Source organism: Mytilus californianus, unplaced genomic scaffold, assembly GCF_021869535.1.
Source record: "Mytilus californianus isolate M0D057914Y unplaced genomic scaffold, xbMytCali1.0.p SCAF_7, whole genome shotgun sequence".
NCBI classification, from domain to species: domain Eukaryota; kingdom Metazoa; phylum Mollusca; class Bivalvia; order Mytilida; family Mytilidae; genus Mytilus; species Mytilus californianus.
This window is the reverse complement of record NW_026262723.1, coordinates 67,131,858-67,149,871: the sequence shown is the minus strand read 5'-3', so window position 1 is coordinate 67,149,871 and position 18,014 is coordinate 67,131,858. Positions and strand designations below refer to the sequence as shown.

Below are 18,014 nucleotides of genomic sequence, written 5' to 3'. Positions count from 1 at the left end.
GCGAACTGGTGACAAAATATTACCTCCCCTGTAAACAGTGCGCTCTTCTGACTAGAGGCGATCGGTAAAGATAAACGGATGATGCTGTAATTGTTTTGCTTGTTTGAAATGAGCTAGCACAGACGACCAAAGACGTATCAACGGAATGTGAATATGATAATGAATCAGGTAAATTATTACTTGTTAAGTTTATTACCTTATTATCTTTAAATGATAGGTAAATGCATGAATTTTCAATTTTTAGCGTCGTCATGGTTCAAACTTGTAATCATGCCATCCTTTCAATAATTTTTTTTAATACTAACCAATGGTTGGAACACCTTGATTTTCTCCCAATTAGTAAAATTGATCATGTTGCTTGACATATATTTTTATCGGAAAAAAATTGATATGCAGCAAAGATTGGCACTTTATAATGTGTGTTGCTACGTGAAATAAAGGGAGGTAAATTAAAGTAAAAGTAGGCGCGCTTTTTCAAAATGTAAACAATTTAATTCAGATGCATGGTATTTTGCCAAATGATAAAAAAATATCATAGAAATTCTTCCAATTTATGCAAATTTCAGTAAAGAGATAATATGACATACTGAAATCCGAAAAAGGGTAAAAGTGTTGGTGCAAACATCATACCTTGAAAAAAGTGTGTGGGGGGAGGTAGTCTAGTCAATTTAGTGAACAACCTGCAACTAATTGCAACACAAAGTTTTTCTGTGAAAAATAAGTCTGTTACTATCTATGAACAAGATACTAAAACTATACAAAAATATATTTTGCGGAAAGTGGTGTAATTTATAAAAATGTTTTGTAGTAAAAGTAAGATTATATGAGTTGCTTCCCCTTATTTGCCAAAGTTGAAAAAAATAAAATTATACAAAAAATGTTCTGTATTTTTTAAAAACAGTTGAAATAATACAATACAATACATAATTATTTCAATTTAAAAGAATAATATTACAAATGAATCACTTTCCTGTCTCAAAATTTGTATATTTGAATAAAGATATAGACCGAGATTGTGTTCTGCTATTTTACAATCCAAGGAACTAATTCTCCAAAATAGTGTTGGTAAGTAACCTATAAATGGAAAATTGTATTGAACTGTACTGAATTAGAGTAACCAACTTAGTCACATTCTTACTTGGTATTTGAATGAATTCTGCCCCTGTGTTAAAGGCACAGACAGTTTAATTTTTTGTTTGGGAGGGGTTCCAGAAATACATGTTTTGTTCTTTATAAAAAAAATGTTATTGCAAGATTCAAAGTCATTAATGTATTTTTCTCCACAACTTTAGATAGAAAACAATATATTTTTTTTTCATTTACCTTCTGGAACAAACATGTTAAGATTTAGAATCCAACAATGTTTCATAAAATAATAAGAATAATAAGTGTTAAATGATTTTATGTTAAATATTTTTTCACAAATGAAAATTTCAGGCTCTTCGAACCAAATAGCTACTCATGTAATTTGCGACGATCTCAGTACTCACGCATCATATAAATAAAGCTTTGACTGTAACACTGAATCCGCTTTTCACTTTGGTTACTACAAGGATGTGTACTTATTTATATTTTAGTCGGTGCCAACATTATTTATTCCTCAACTCACTGTAATTACTAAGATTTGAACTAGCTATGAGAACTCAGTGTCTTTTTGTTAATTGGTTATATACTCCGTGCTGATCTTTTTGAGTTGAGCCCTTTCCAACTGGGTTTTACAATTTGTTCTTACGTTGTTTGCTATTTGAATAAAATTGAGAATGGGAATACTGTATGTCAAAGAGACAACAACCCAACCAGATCAAGAGCAGATAACAGCCGAAAGCCACCAATGGATCTTCAACGCAACGAAAAAATCCCGCACCAGGAGGTGGTCCTCAGCCGGCCCCTAAATAAAAACTGTTCCTGATTATTGGAGGGTTGAGTGCTCGCAAACAGGGTTAACCCTGCACACTATGAATATGATTATTACAAGTCAGTGGCCCTTTATTACTTGGTTGTTATTGTTTGCTGTCTGTCATATTTGTTTCTCCGTTTATTGTTTTAACATTAATCAGGCCTTTGAGTTTCTCGTTTGACTTGTTTTATATTTTGACGATGAACTATAGTTGTTTACATCCACACCAACATCATTGATATCTCTTGTGGAAAGTTTTCTCATCGGCAATCATACAACATTTTCTTATGTTTATAAAGTGGGAAGATCTTATAATAAGTGATGGTTTCATTTGTAAGTGATCAAACTTACTACCAAGAGATCACTGATAGAGTTTAGTGGACCTTAAAAGCTAAACATTTATATTCTTTTGGCATGAGGTGTATTTTTTAAAATATTTTTATAGTTTCTTTCAAATGAGTTGAATATAGGTCAGCATTCCGGAAGCAGAAAACAGCGTCTTTAACATTAATATATCTGTAATAGGGTATATTTATGAATAAAGAGAGATTTGAGGTTTTTAAAGTCAACGAGAAAGCAACCATAACGACTAATAAAAAACCAACAGACATACTTTCAGATTAGACATGACTATCTAAACGCTATCTCTGGCCATCAAAGTCGCCCACAGACACTACAAATTTTAATTCATACACAGATGATGCATGATCATTTTTTTTTTACAGTTCTTAGGCTAAAGCTGATTACCTTTTATTAAATTAATTCAATGAGATATATTAAATAAATAACTTGGTAATGCTTTTCTTTATATACTAGTAAGTATACATATATCTTTGACCATAATATTTTCATATAGCAGACAACCCATGTTAGTTCTTTGTCATTACCATATGGTTGATGTTTCATACCACCACATACATGCAGGTTTATAGGGTACACACATAAGGCGCTGTTACTATTAACACTTCCTCCAGGAAGTGATCCCATTAATTCATTCAACAGTGCTTATCTCATTTTCAACATCCAAAATTGGAACACTTTAGTACAATTACTATTTAAATTCAAGCTCTTGAGGTAAACTTAAAATCGTATTGACAAAGCTGCTCTTGAAATTGCCGTACACAATATCAGATCTACATTTAATTTTCGATCTATGAGTTTGACTGTCCCTCTGGTATCTGTTGCCCCTCTTTTAATGCTAATTCAGTGAACTAGTATATGTTCCTAAATTCAAAAAGCTTATATATCTGAAATTAAACGTGGATATTGATAGAGCTTGCTAAATAAAATTAGCAACACATTATGAGAAATCTGCAATCACATCGTCTGTGTTTAACTGTGACTTTATGCAATTCAAATATTGTAAAAGTAGCTAATGAAAAAATACACAAAAAGGACTACAGTCAATGACGATGCAAGGACAATAGAAAAATGACTTTTCCAGCAATTAACATGACAAAATCAAAGTCAGTAACCAAACTGAATTAGACTTATTTTTGAACACTATCATTTTTTGTTTATTATACCTACACGTATAATTACTATAAATACATAACCGAACCATAAGATAAAATTTCAAACTTCCACAAAATGCACATATTTAAAACTGAGTTTTACTGTGTGTTTGTTTATTCTATATATTGTCTAGAGAAACTAGGGGAGGGTTGAGTTCTCACACAACATGTTTTACCCCTGCCACATTATTGCACCTATCCCAAGTCAGGAACCTCTAGCCTTTGTTTGTCTTGTGTGTGTGTGGGTTTTTTTTGGTGATAATTTTGGTTCATTTGTATGTACTGCAGTTTAGGGTGGTGTCCATTTTGCTGAACTAGTGTACAAAATATTTAAGGGGTCAGCTGAAGCCCACCTCCGTGTGCCGGATTTACTTGCTATGTTTAAGACCCATTAGTGGCCTTGTTTTCTCTTTGACACATTCCCTGTTTCCATTCTTCATTTTTTCGTTTTTAAAAATTAAACTAGAAATAACCAAGATTTTAAAAATTTATATGCCCCTCACTAAGGGGCATTATATTTTTCTGTCTGTGCGTCTGTTTGTTTGTCCGTCTGTCCTGTTTCAGATTAAAGTTTTTTGTTAAAGTTTTTGGTCAAGGTAATTTTTGATGAAGTTGAAGTCCAATCATATTGAAATTTAGTACTAATGTTCCCTATGATAAGATCTTTCTAATTTTAATGCCAAAAAAAAGCGTTGACCCAATTTCACAGTCCAATGAACATAGAAAATGATAGTGTGGGTGGGGCATCCGTGTACTATGGATATATTCTGGTTTTGTAGTTAGTGTGTAAAACAAAATATTCCACACAGCAAATTGATTATTATTGATATCGATAACAAAAGGAACACATATGCGATAAACATAAGATAATATAGTCTGTCTATAAAGATCTTATGTTCAAAGTTTTAACCATGAATAATCGAGTTTTTTATTTCCATTTTTTCTACAAATCACATTTTACACATGAATTACAATTTTTTAAATACTAATAACTATAGGACTTCTTAAGATAAACATCAGATAGTATTCTCTATTTTCTGTTAAGATCCCAATTTGAAAGTTTTTACCATCAATAACCCAGATATTTTCATTTCCAGTTTTCCAGGTTTTCGGTCTCAAAACATATATTCAACCAAAATTACCAAAATATTAATATTCATATCTAAAGGACTTCACAAATAAAACATAAAATAGTATGTTCTTTTTTTCTATATAGATCAAATTTCAAAAATAATAACCATTAACAACGGAAATTTTCAACGTTTCCAATTTTCTGCGTTTTTTCACTAAAAATCATTCATTTCACCTCAAAATTACTTCAATATGAATAATAATAACTAGAGGACTACATAATACTCTATTAAGATAAGGTTTCCTGTCTTCAACAAGCTTTAGGTCTAAAAATGTAACCATAAATAACAATTGTTCTTCTTTTCCAGTTTTCAGCATTTTTTCTCTAAAAACCACATATTTCACCCCAAAATAACCTTTTCCGCAATTTATATCAATGTATAGTTTTAGTATGCTGTTAGTACAAGTCTATATTATAATTTGCACTAAAAAAACCTTGTGTTGCAATTAGTTGCAGGTTGAGCGATTTTAGAGCTAAATTGACTAGGCTAAGGGGAAGCAAGTTAACTTGTACCATTGCAAACTCGTAGCACGTCAACTCGTACCAATGCGAAGTTGTACCATTTTTAACTGGTACCATTAAAATATATGCATTGTTTTTAAAAATCTATATAAAATATTATTTTCCTGAATTTTATACAGAAATGTATAAAAGAAATGTAGAATAAACGAAGATTTTATGAATTGTTTTTACAAATATTTATAAAAAATTTTGAATTTCCTAAGTACCATCCATGTAAATTTATAATTTATATTCCTTTAATTGTGTGATTGTTGTGTGATTATGTCTGTAGAACTAATCAACTTGTTTAATCCCAATATTGAATTATGATTGGTGTTATATAATTTACCAGCTTGGAATTAATTGTATAATGTCTAATATTGAATAAAATATAAAATTATGAACACCAAAATCTATTCAATTTAACTAATTTGTAATGATTAAACATTAAATATTAAAAGTAGTTGTCAGACCAAAAAGCCAATTGGCTACAGATTTCATTGTGATTTCAAATTATATACTTTTTACAGACTAATGAGTAATTTAGGGAAAATGAAATATTTATTCATCATTGAATACCTTTAAATAAGTTCGTACAAGATTATAATGGTACGAGTTAGCAGTGGTACGAGTTTGCTTTCAGTGGTAGAACCGTACCTGTTGACATTGGTACAAGATAACTTTAATTCGGGGAGGGGGTCAGTACAAAATATTACTAAATTTAGATAATTTTTATCTTTGGTAACAACCATTTGATTTTTTAGGGGTGCAACTGAATTTGGCAATCACAATACTGGAATACCAAATAGTGGTTTAAAATTTGGGCTAGAAGTAATAATCTGATCTACATTTAATTTTAACTGGGACTAAATATAGAGGGACATGCAACTAAGTAGTTTTTCAATTTCATTGTCCAGCAAAATGGCTGTTCTTGGGGGCATTTCTCTAATATTTTCAAGCTCTCTTTGGATTGCCAAATAATGATTGAGAAAAAAATATATGACATTGAAGAATAATGAATGTAGGGTGCAGAGAGCTAGTTTTCATATCCATAATTTCATTATTAAGTTGTTAACTGGTGTCTAAAGTTGGACAATTTTCCGTTTCAAAGCCAATTTTTCAAACTCTTTAATATTAGAAGTATGATTTTTACATATTCTTTATGGTCTCAAGTGAAACACTGATAATTGTGACCCAATTTCAATGATTATTTACTGATCAATTTAGCATTGATTTACATTTACTATATGTAAAATAGACACTGCTTGCATTTTTTTTTTCATAAAGATTATATTTTTCAGCTCTCTTTTAGAAAATTACATCATATTTATCCATAATTGTTTTTCTTTGAGACATACATTTTAATTTACAAAATAAATTTTCAAAATATACTGTAGATCAAAAGTAATAAGTAAATTAGCTTTTATTATTTATAATTAGTTACCACAGGATACTGAAAAATTTGGTTATTGTTGAACAAGTTGAATACTAGTATTTAGCATGTTTAGTAAAAGTTTTAAGTCCATTCAATGTATGAGTCCCAGATTTTCATTATGTTATATCTGCATATAAAAAAAGGAGATGTGGTATGATTGCCAATGAGACAACTATCCAACATAAGTTCAAATGAAGTGGATGTGAATACATGTACCTTGCTATTTATTGCCATTCAGATTTATAAGAACTGGTTAACTTATATACAATGTACATGGAGTACTTAAAAAACATCTGCAAACAATATGGCTATAAGGAAGCAATATTTAATCTCCCTCACTTCTTCAGAGGAAACAACATGCAACACAAAGAAAAACAAACTTTAAAAGATATAGTACAATTAGGGCCCAAGTTTCACACCAAGGCCTCCTAAAATTTCAAAGAAGAAGATTATTTTTTTTCAATATATCAAATGCAAGAAAAAACTGTTTATTCAATTTTGGTTTTTTAGTATCTATGTCTAACTTATGTCAAAAAGCCATGTTATCTTATTTCTTAATACAATACTTCCATGATGATACAATACAAAATCACATATTTAAATATCAACAATACTGGAAAAAAACTTTTGTCTATTAAAGTTTTATATAAAACTGCCATGACAGTGGCCTTTCATGTCAGAACTTTTGAAGCAATTCAAATTGTTAAGTTGAAAATCTTCTTCAAACAGCATGTCTGGCAAGCAATTTTTTTTTCATTGTAAAGTTTGATATATAAGCTTTATGAAAATATACAATTCTGTCTAGTGTAAAGTTATTCATTTCAAGTAATAAGCTTAAAGAAGGCAGGGATACATGTACTTATGTCTTGCTAATGGAAAATTAATTTTTAATTTGTTGTTAATTACAGCCAGAGACATACTAATGTACATGTATGTTCAGCTTATTTATATTGCATGGTTATGTGAAATTTATTTTCATTCTGAATCTTGTACACAACTTCATCCTTAATTTTGTTGGGAAGAATATTTGTGTTCATCCTGTTTTTTTCAGTTATAAGCAATATGCAATAAGCAGGACAGAAAAATTAAAATCCTCCTGAAAAATGGAGGAATGTTCTTTAAAACAGTATTGTGAAAGTCTTATCTTTTATTAATATCAATGCAAATAAGAGGTTTAAGAATATCTATACCATTGCCTCTGAAAGGATGTCATTCAAGTCCTTGTAAGTTGAAAGTTCATATGTGCAAATATATCTGATCATAACAATAATATAATTAGAGGATCTCAGCCATTTTTCTCGAACAAAATGTTTCCAACCCTTGCCACGTGGAGGCGCCCTCTATCAAGAGTCTTATACAAATATAACATAAATAAACAATAAAAAGGAAACACACAAACCTACTGTCATGACACTTAAAAGTCAATATATATATATATATATATATATATATATGATCCGTTCATCCTATTTCGACTCTTCACAATTCAAGAGTCTATCCTAAATTGAGGTAAATTATAAGGCCTTCCAAATACCGTTTCGATTCCTAACATCACTGAAGAGACATTAATTGTCGAAATCCGGATATGGTGTACAAAAACCTTTGCACCTTTTGTTTGCGGTATACCATCTTTTCCGCAAGTTTATTGTTTTCTGTTTAGTATTAAATTTATAATTAAGATCCATTTATTACATCGGTGATCCGTTTATTTGGCAATCGCCAATGGCAGTCAGCAGGGTTTAAGAACATTTGTTGTTCGACCTGTTAGTCAAATGCGTTTTGTTAAAATATTCTTTTTCACTTTTTTGGTCTTTTGGAAAATGTTGTTTGTGCTGTATTTAGACCCCTCTAACAAGAAATTTGTTTTGCATGCACACGTATAAAAATTGCGGTTTTTATCCAACGCAATCATAGGTTTGAACGTTGTTTTCAATTTAGACTTATTTATATTTTTTCGTTTGGGCTTGTATTATATTTGCCTTCGGGTTCATATGATCCGTTCATCCTATTTCGACTCTTCACAATTCAAGAGTCTATATATCCTAAATTGAGGTAAATTATAAGGCCTTCCAAATACCGTTTCGATTCCTAACATCACTGAAGAGACATTAATTGTCGAAATCCGGATATGGTGTACAAAAACCTTTGCACCTTTTGTTTGCGGTATACCATCTTTTCCGCAAGTTTATTGTTTTCTGTTTAGTATTAAATTTATAATTAAGATCCATTTATTACATCGGTGATCCGTTTATTTGGCAATCGCCAATGGCAGTCAGCAGGGTTTAAGAACATTTGTTGTTCGACCTGTTAGTCAAATGCGTTTTGTTAAAATATTCTTTTTCACTTTTTTGGTCTTTTGGAAAATGTTGTTTGTGCTGTATTTAGACCCCTCTAACAAGAAATTTGTTTTGCATGCACACGTATAAAAATTGCGGTTTTTATCCAACGCAATCATAGGTTTGAACGTTGTTTTCAATTTAGACTTATATATATATATATATATATATATATATATACACAAAAGTCAACTTCTCTCACAATATGAAAACACTTTAAAACCTTTATAACAGATGAAATTTAGCAGGATTGTAAATATACACCACAATGACACACAACTTGGCACGAGTCATGACTTAATAAAATTAAGAATCTTTTTCTCCCTTTTTTTCTTTTTCTTTTCTTTTTCTTTTTTTTTTTTTATTAATACATGTTTATTGATAAAAACAATACATGTAGATGGCAAAAGGCTGAGTCTTGTAAAATTGTTTAAAACTATATTTGTATACAAGATACTTTTGAACACTATAAGACCAAAAAATCTCAGTCACTCAACCAATGCCATCAACATATCTGAAATCTGGGATAAAATTTCTCACAAAATGCACATAATGTATATGTAAATATAACTTGTATAATTTATAAGTTTAATATCAAAATTAAGGATGTAAAGAATTTCATTTAAACTGAGTAAAATATCTCCACATTGAATAATAAGGTCTCATGATTCTGAGTGAAAATATCCAAATAAATATGACTAAAGAATATATTCGCAATGCACAGTTTCATCAAAGATAGATACATATTAAATAAAAATCCTAGAGAAGGAGACAGTTTGAGCTGATACAAATGATAATAACCCTTTTCTTTAGAAAAAAAAACAACTCAAAAAGTCCAAACTTGTGAAACCTATTATTAAGTATTTTAGTACAAGAAAGGGATTTATATTTACACAAGAAACTCACACGTTTATAAGACAAAGCTTAAGCCTCTCACAATACTGGGAAAAAAAATTAAAGCAAGTATATGTATGAAAATAAGATAGAGAACTCACAACCATCACAACTGTAAACAAAAAAAAACAAAAAAACAAGGCAACAATTCTAAGCAATTGCAATATGTAAATTGAGTATAAAAACATCAAGAAACATGTATAACAAATAACTAATCATTAAAATGTACAAGTATATACAAAAACTTCAATTATATTCAACACAGCTGAATTCATCTGTGAGGTAAAATTTATCCCAGTCAGCAAAAAATCAGAGATCAAACTACCAACCCGTTAATTAAAGTATTTTAAAGGTGCTATACACCCCAACAGTATAAATATACACAAATTGCTGGGACAGGGCATGGTGATTTCAAGCACTTTAACATTAAAGGACATTTAAAAATAAGATATAACAAAATCAGCAAAAAACCCTCCAATTTTCAAAGTATTGATGTATACAATATCTAATTATTCTGTATCACTTGAAACAGACTCATCCTCCTCAGAATCTGAGGGATTTTGGGAATTCTACCTTGTCCTCTTGAACCTCAATATCAATGCATTTGTCCTAATATTGAGAACAGTTCTGACAGTTAGTACAAGAACAACCTGGTCCACATTTTTTATTACCATTTTTACATCTGCAGTTTTGTTTGATACAACCCTTTTCACATTTACAACCCCTTAGCAACCAGTTTACATGGCTTTGTATTGACAAAATATTGGACTCTTTTTCTCACACAGGTTCTAGATTTTTTTCAGTATTTATTCTATATTCGTAACTGCAGAAGGAAGGTAGGGAAATATTATTTTCTGTTGCTTGATCATACATTTGGGACACCAGGCAAGATCTTAACCAGTGAAGGTTAAGAGATGTAACACTGGGGGGTATTTGACCCTTACTTGTACCTTTTCACGGATAATATCTAGCCATCTGCAGTGCTTTTCATTGAGTGTTAAATTGGAACATTTATGAAAAACATCTTTAAATAAGTCACCAGGAGTAATAAATTCAGGTGAAAATTCTGTTATGTGTTTCTTGAAATACAAAGAACCAATTAATATAAGAAAAGATAAAAACCCATTGTCTTTGGAGTTTGGAATAGCATATTGAAATAAGGTGCTAAAAAAAGCCTTGCCAAATCCAACAAAGAAAGATGCATAGTCACATCCACTGCATATGTAATGAATCTGAATACATTTAGCTAAATTAAGATTACCTGTAACATATGGATCTCTTGTTAATGAATGTGCAAGGTCATTTAAACTTAAGTATTGGGCTCGCTCTGCAAGCATGTTTTTCTGCACTATTATATTCTTTGATGACAAGGGGCCTGAAATTAAACTGAGACCAATGAAGTACTCATCAGTGTCTGGGGAAAATACTAAACTTTGCTGTATTGACAATTATGACATGCAACTATTTGAGTGTGTCAGTTTCCTCATGATTCGATTGTAGTTGTTCTATTTCAAAAGCCTCACTTGTATAAGAAACCCCATAACAATTTCCTGTATCTGAACAACCAGCTAGCACAAAAGCCTGACCTGGTTTTAAATGGGGTTTTCACTACATCCAGCATTGATGTAGACAGAAGCTGAATGTAGTTTTTTTGTTGGTTCAGTTTTTTAAGAACGGGATCCATTTACCAGGAGAATGTATGTGACTCCGTCTTTTTTTTTTTCTTGTTTGAGCTCGGCTAGGTGTAAATGTTTTCAAGACATGTTTCCTAACTGGGGCATTTATACTCGGGATTTTCAGAATTCTTGAATTGATGTAGTGTTCAAGACTCTGCTTACCAATTTCATAGAAATGCATTAGGTCATGATACACAGACCCCTCTGCCTTTACGGCCGTAAATAATTTCATGAGACCCCTATTTTCACCCAAGTCATTCTTGAAAACATTGCTTTTTGCCACTTTCTTTAAATAGCAAGAACTTATTTCGTTATGAAATTTTTTATTAGATTGACCAGAAGAGGAAACAGTATTAGTATTACCTAATTGAATGTTCAAATTATTTTGCAGCGATGCTCTGTATGGAAGGAAGACTGCCATAGAATCCAACAGTACCGGAGAGGGTCTTTTAATTGACTGTTTAACATCAAGATTAATGTACGATTCGTGTACTTCATCCAGTGCAAGTTGTTGCCAGTTTTTCCCTGTAACTGTGGTAGAAAAACCATCAGCTTTCAGCTGGGTAATGACAGTTTCTGGCATTGAAAGGATATCAAACAAATGTTTTGGAATGATTCTCAAGTACATATGACGATCATATGCATGAAAAAGTGGATCTAGTCTCTTTAATGCAGCAATTCGTAATTCCCAATTTGAACTCCGAAAAGATAACAAAAAAATGTATGAGAAACAGTGAATAAAATCATGCCAAAACTTAAAGGTGTCATCAGTGTAATCATAATTTATCAGTAAAGACAAAAAAGTCATCTTTAAGATTGCCCAAATGAAGGCTTTTGTCTGTAATGTTTTGTAAATCTTGAAGATTTCTTTTATCAGTATTGTTGTTCTTTGATATTTTGATTGCCTCCGTTGTCAGTAAAACCATGTCTTTCAATATTTTGTTTGTCGTTTGTTTACATGTAAAGTCTGAAAAGTCATGTTTTGAATTTCTATAATCAAAGAAACTGAGCAACTGAGATCTGTAGAAAGTTCCTATATGTCAAGAAGGAATAAATGAGTTTTTCTAAAGACCCACTAAAGTTTGTCTGTATATTCAATTTTTAACTTGCAAAACAGATCATATGTTTTGGCATCACCGACAGTTATAACATGGCTGCATTTTGAATTTGAACCTAAAGTTTCATGAATTTTTTCCAGTGTGTGTCTGATAGTCTCGATGTTATCACAGGGTGCATCAATAACACCAAGATAAACAACATTGGCATTCTCAGTAGTTGATTCGTCAAAAGCTGCCATATTAGATTTTAAATCTGGGATACTTATATCCCATAATCAGATGCAAGCTTTTGTATTATGTACTGAAACATGGATTTTCCAATTTTTGACATGGCATTTCTTTCTGTCTCGGATAGTGAAAAGTTCCGAAGTTCTAATTGCATTAGAACGAGACTTAACATCAACATTTTGAAATTTTAAAGTATTGGGTTTTGGCTGAACTGCCTGGTAAGATGTGGCATGTATTCCCCTGGACCCATCCAATCTTACACATGCATTTGGCTGACCAAAGTCAATGTTGTCTGGTCACCATTGTGAAAGCGTTCATGTTTAAGTCATCAATAAACTTTGAGAATATTTATTTGTTCACAGTAGAAGTAATATATTCTTTCGATTTTTTTAGAACAGACAATACCAAATGTATTGAACATTGTAACTAGCTTTGTCGAGCAACTGTATGAATCTAGACAATCGGCAAGAAGAATATGTAAGGGCTGTTGACATTCACCGGCACTGACTTGATATAAATTGTGACAGATTGAAAATAACGTCCTTAAAATTCTTCGATTTTTGTGATCATTCTCCGTGTCTTCTGGAAAAAAAGATGTTTCTATAGATGGGAGAGAGCAAAGAAGTCTTCCTTCTCGACCTGTTTGGGAGCTTAAGAAATGAAAGTTCCAAATGATTGGGTCGAAAGATTTAATTATGGACTTGAAATCAACTTTACTTAGGTCTATTTCTGTGAAATGTGCTTTGAAATATGAAATTTGCTTTTGGTATCTGTCATTTAAATCCATAATAACAATTTTTATATATCTGGGGCAAATCTATGCTAGATTCTGAGTTTGATTGTATGGGTTTATCAGAATTTGATTTCATTTGATAGCACATATTATGAATAATACTAATTAAATCTGCATCCTTTGCCAAAATTAAAGTTCCCTTTTTGGCTTCAAGATACCCATTCCTTTTGTACTGGTGGATTTTTATGTACTGCCCAAAAGCATTTTCCAGTTGTAAAAGTAACCAAAAACTCGTTTTACGTGCATTTGGGGGTTTTTGGATGTTTGTGTCACAATAAAAGTTGTCAAGTTTGTCATTAAATTTAGTTAAAAGTGAGGGTAATAACAAAGGTTCGTCCCGTATCATGGAATTGGCAACAAACATCAGCATTTCATTTAATACAATTGATTCGAGATTTGTATTTGTGTCTGAAGACAATTTCGATTGGATATCTTGAAAATCATCCAGTTTTGGGTTGAGAAATGTTTTAGTGTCTAGTTCCTCGTCTGTTATGGGATCAACAGAGTCACCAATACTGTCTTCATCGATGCTACAGTCTTTACCTAAACTGGCTTTAAGTCTAAGCAGAATCATATAACACTTTTTCAAAAAGAACTATTCTCGCCTAAATGAGAATATTGGTGTTCATTTTAATCTTCGAAATAATGTTTGATGAGGTAAAACTGTCGCATGTGAAAAGTTCTCTTTAATCGGTTTTTACAACCCGGCATGTGGCATGTTGGACCATGGAACCTCTCCTCTCGCCATCGACTATAATGTTGTTGACAAAAATTTACAGTATTTTTATTATGACAATTTAGAGAGTTTTCAATTACATGAATACCCATCACTTCTAAAAATAATTGAGGGTTTGAAATTTCGGCAACATGGTCAGCTATATTGGGACATATTTGACAAGTGTCCGACCTTCTCTTTTTTGGAGGAGGGGGTTTGACATATTTGCATTCTAAAGAAATATTACAACTGGGACAGAGACATTCCAAAGGTCCTAAGCTATGATTGTCTTGTAGCCAACTTAAAAACTCCGATGCCTTGTTAAATATTATGATACTATCTGTTTGCCCTCTTATTTCCACATTTGGAACACTCTTGAGAAATTTTTCCAGGATGGGCTTTTTGTTTCAATATGCATGACATGGTAGTTCACATAGTTTATGTCAATAAGGATTAAATTTGTTTACTAATATGACATGCCAAGTTATTCTCCTTTGGTGTGTAAATTCAACCTGACTGAATAGCTCCTTGCATGCTACCCGCCTGATTTACAAATGTCCAAACTTTAATATGCACGTTATAGATTTAACACGCGACTTCTTAATCAACACCGGCAAAATTTGTTCAATTTACGCAAAGAAAGATTAATGCGTTTTTAATTTTTATGGATATTTTCTCTTTTGAACACACTCCAACATATTTACAGAAACTGACAATAACACTTATGATATCAGAACAAAGCCAAATATAAAGTTGTTTTACACAATTTAACAAACTATTGCGTAGTGTGTACGTATTTCAATTTTCATTTTTCATTTTTTTTCTCTCACAAATTTGAATTCAATGGAAGATGTGCATACCTGCACATCATAAAAGTGCAAAGTCTATGTTCTTTGACACACGTGGTAACTTTCGATCACATGTTTTTCAAACATTATATGTCATTTATATTAAGATGATTTCTTTGAAATGTTTTTAATACACTTAACATTAGGTAAAATAACAAAATACAATGTGCAAGATTTTGTGGCCTTGCGCAAAGAATATTTTGTCACGAATATTGATTACAAAAATATCGAGTTGTCCCAACGATGCACATGTCGGTGTGCTCGATCATACACATTTACCGACATGCATAGACAAAATGACACAACTTTGAAAAATTCTTGTGGCGAAACTACATTTTGGAACACGTTAAAAATTGGAACCTCATTAAGCTACATTATTAAGATTTGATATATATTTTTTTCAAAAAAAAAGAAAAATATGCAGTCAAGATTGGCAGTTTTTTAGACACCCTATGTTGAGCAATAAATTGTTCTATTAACAGCATATTTGGCAACTAAAAAATCAAATACTAGTATCAATAAATTCAGCTTTGAAATATACTTTATTTATAGTGGTTGTATAAAAGTTATTTTATGGTTTTGTGTTTTGAGAGATATTCATCCCTATGCATATCGAGTTTTATGTGTTTATTTTGTTTTTTTTTACCTTTTCTATCTCTTTCATAAGAAGAGTTACTTTTCTATTGTTCTTATGTCACTGGAAATCCTACTGAAAACAAAAGGAACTAGAAATAAGTCCACATCAGTTTCGTCTCCATCGGTCGCCCTCGGCACAAAACAGGAACAAGTCAGGCAGGATGAAATTATAAAAGACTCAGCAATAAGTACTTGAGTATGATATTTCAATCATATATAATCATAAATTCTAAAATGGCAGTATATTCAGTTGTTTTCACAGAACTAAATTTAGATGTCATCTCAACTTAAAAATAGTTTTTATGCCATTAATCAATGTTCATTTCAAACATGTTCATTTGGTATAAAATCAATTGTATTCATCCTTTAAATGGCCATTATTCGAAGGGCATTGAAATGACAACATGACCAAAATGTTGAATGTACCCACACTGTTGATTTTTGGATTTTTCAGTGGTAAGTCATAATTATGTAATGAATGATATGTATGTCGAGGTACATCTAACTAATAATATACAAATCTGCAAACTGGGAATTTTTAAAAATATAATTCATTATGAGCTGACAACATCGTACATGTAGCTGGGGATTTTGCAATTTCTTATATTTTTCATTTGTCCTGCAATCTGGTATATGGTTCCCATAAGAAAAATCCAAAGATCGAGTTAAAAACAAAATTGATACCTTCTGAAAATTTTGAAAGTCATAAAGTCGCCCCCAATAAAGAATAATAACACCACTATATTGTGTTAGAAATTAAAACTGAATATGAACATGGAGTAGAAATAACGTCAGCCTCAAAGAAAAGAAAACAAATGAGATGGGGAGGTTCTAAAACACGTTAATCAAACTGCTGAGTTATTTTGCCGAAAGCACACAAACATTTGGGGTCCTCTTCGTGACTTTCAAATATAATTTTAAAACTTGCATTTACCAAATAAAAATGTTTGCATAACATTATTTCTGTTTTTTGTTTACATTCACAGCTGAACATTACAATAATTTCATAAACAAATCGGTTTCGGCTTATGTGAAGATGTCGGTTTAAAAAACGGAGAGTACTGGGTTGAACATAAAAATGGTCAAAATTCCATGGCCAGGTTGCGCTGAGTTTTTCGCAGACAACGGATAATGATCTATACTTAAAATTTATATATTTATGGAAATACAACATAGAAAACATTTTTTAACAACTCCATAATGGAAGGTATAATATCGCAATAGCTGAAAAGAATAATGTTTTGAAACCATGCATCATATATTAATACTTCAATTTTTTAATTGTTAGGGGTTGACCTGTTATTAAATTTTCTTTCAATTTTGTCTTTGAAACCTTAATATATATATGAATGGCTAGAATGGCTAGAGGTTTTTGCATATAAACAGAAAACTTGAGAGAAGTCTTTTATCCTGCTTGGGTATCCTGCTGGGGATGTACAGTAAAAGCAAGTGTTCTAGATGAACCCTCATCCAAATTCCTAGTTAGAAAGAGGGTAGGAATCATCATGGAAATATTGAGAAGGTCTTTAACGCCAAAAAGAGCAACTTGTATATTCTCTGTATTGATAGACCCAAAACATGTGAATCTAATTATAATAGTATACGAAACTGCAAACTCACTGGAGATTTTGAAACGTTTTATTCATTATCTGCTAACAACATTGTAGCTGGGGATTGCGTCATGTCTTATATTTGTCATTTGTCCAAAACTCTTGTCTTATATCCTTCCCATACAAACATTGTTGAAAACAAAATTAGATACCTACCTTCTTGTGAAAGTTTTGCTAGTAATTTACCTACCTTCTTGTGAAAGTTTTGCTAGTAATTTACCTACCTTCTTGTGAAAGTTTTGCTGAAAAAATTACTATGTTCCCAAGTCTGGAAACATGGAGGAAATTTAAATCCTTAAACAATTCAATAAAAATAGGTGCACATCTTTAACATGCCTGCCCAACTGCATACTTCAAGCCAGTCTTAAGACTTGGTCCAACCCGACCTAAAACAAATAAGAAGGCAGGTCATGAAAATCAGATTTTATTTTATTTTTAGGTGCGACCCTAGCAGTATGCTCATACAGTTTTATTAAATTAACCTTCTGTATGTAAATCACATGTAGGTGACAAAAGTAGTATTATTTTTTTTTTTTTCTCGAATAAATATCCACATAAATGTTATTTGTAATTTTTTATTCTATTTATAGTTTCATTATGAAGGAGAGAAAATGGGGAAAAAATCGGTAGAGAACATAACGAGTCTGTGGAACTTCAAATAAATAAAACATAAAATGCAGAATTTGTAATATCCTTAAAATCAATAGCCAAACTCAGCTCTGAAAATAAAACAAAAAGAAA

The 18,014-nt window shown here is 31.3% G+C and overlaps 1 long non-coding RNA gene across 1 annotated transcript; it reads left to right on the top strand.

The window, feature by feature from the left end:
* LOC127708107 (uncharacterized) lies at positions 1 to 12,145 on the top strand. Its single transcript, XR_007985151.1, has 2 exons — positions 1 to 168; positions 11,777 to 12,145. It is a non-coding gene; the product is annotated as an uncharacterized LOC127708107 (long non-coding RNA).
* Positions 12,146 to 18,014: the final 5,869 nt, after the last annotated feature.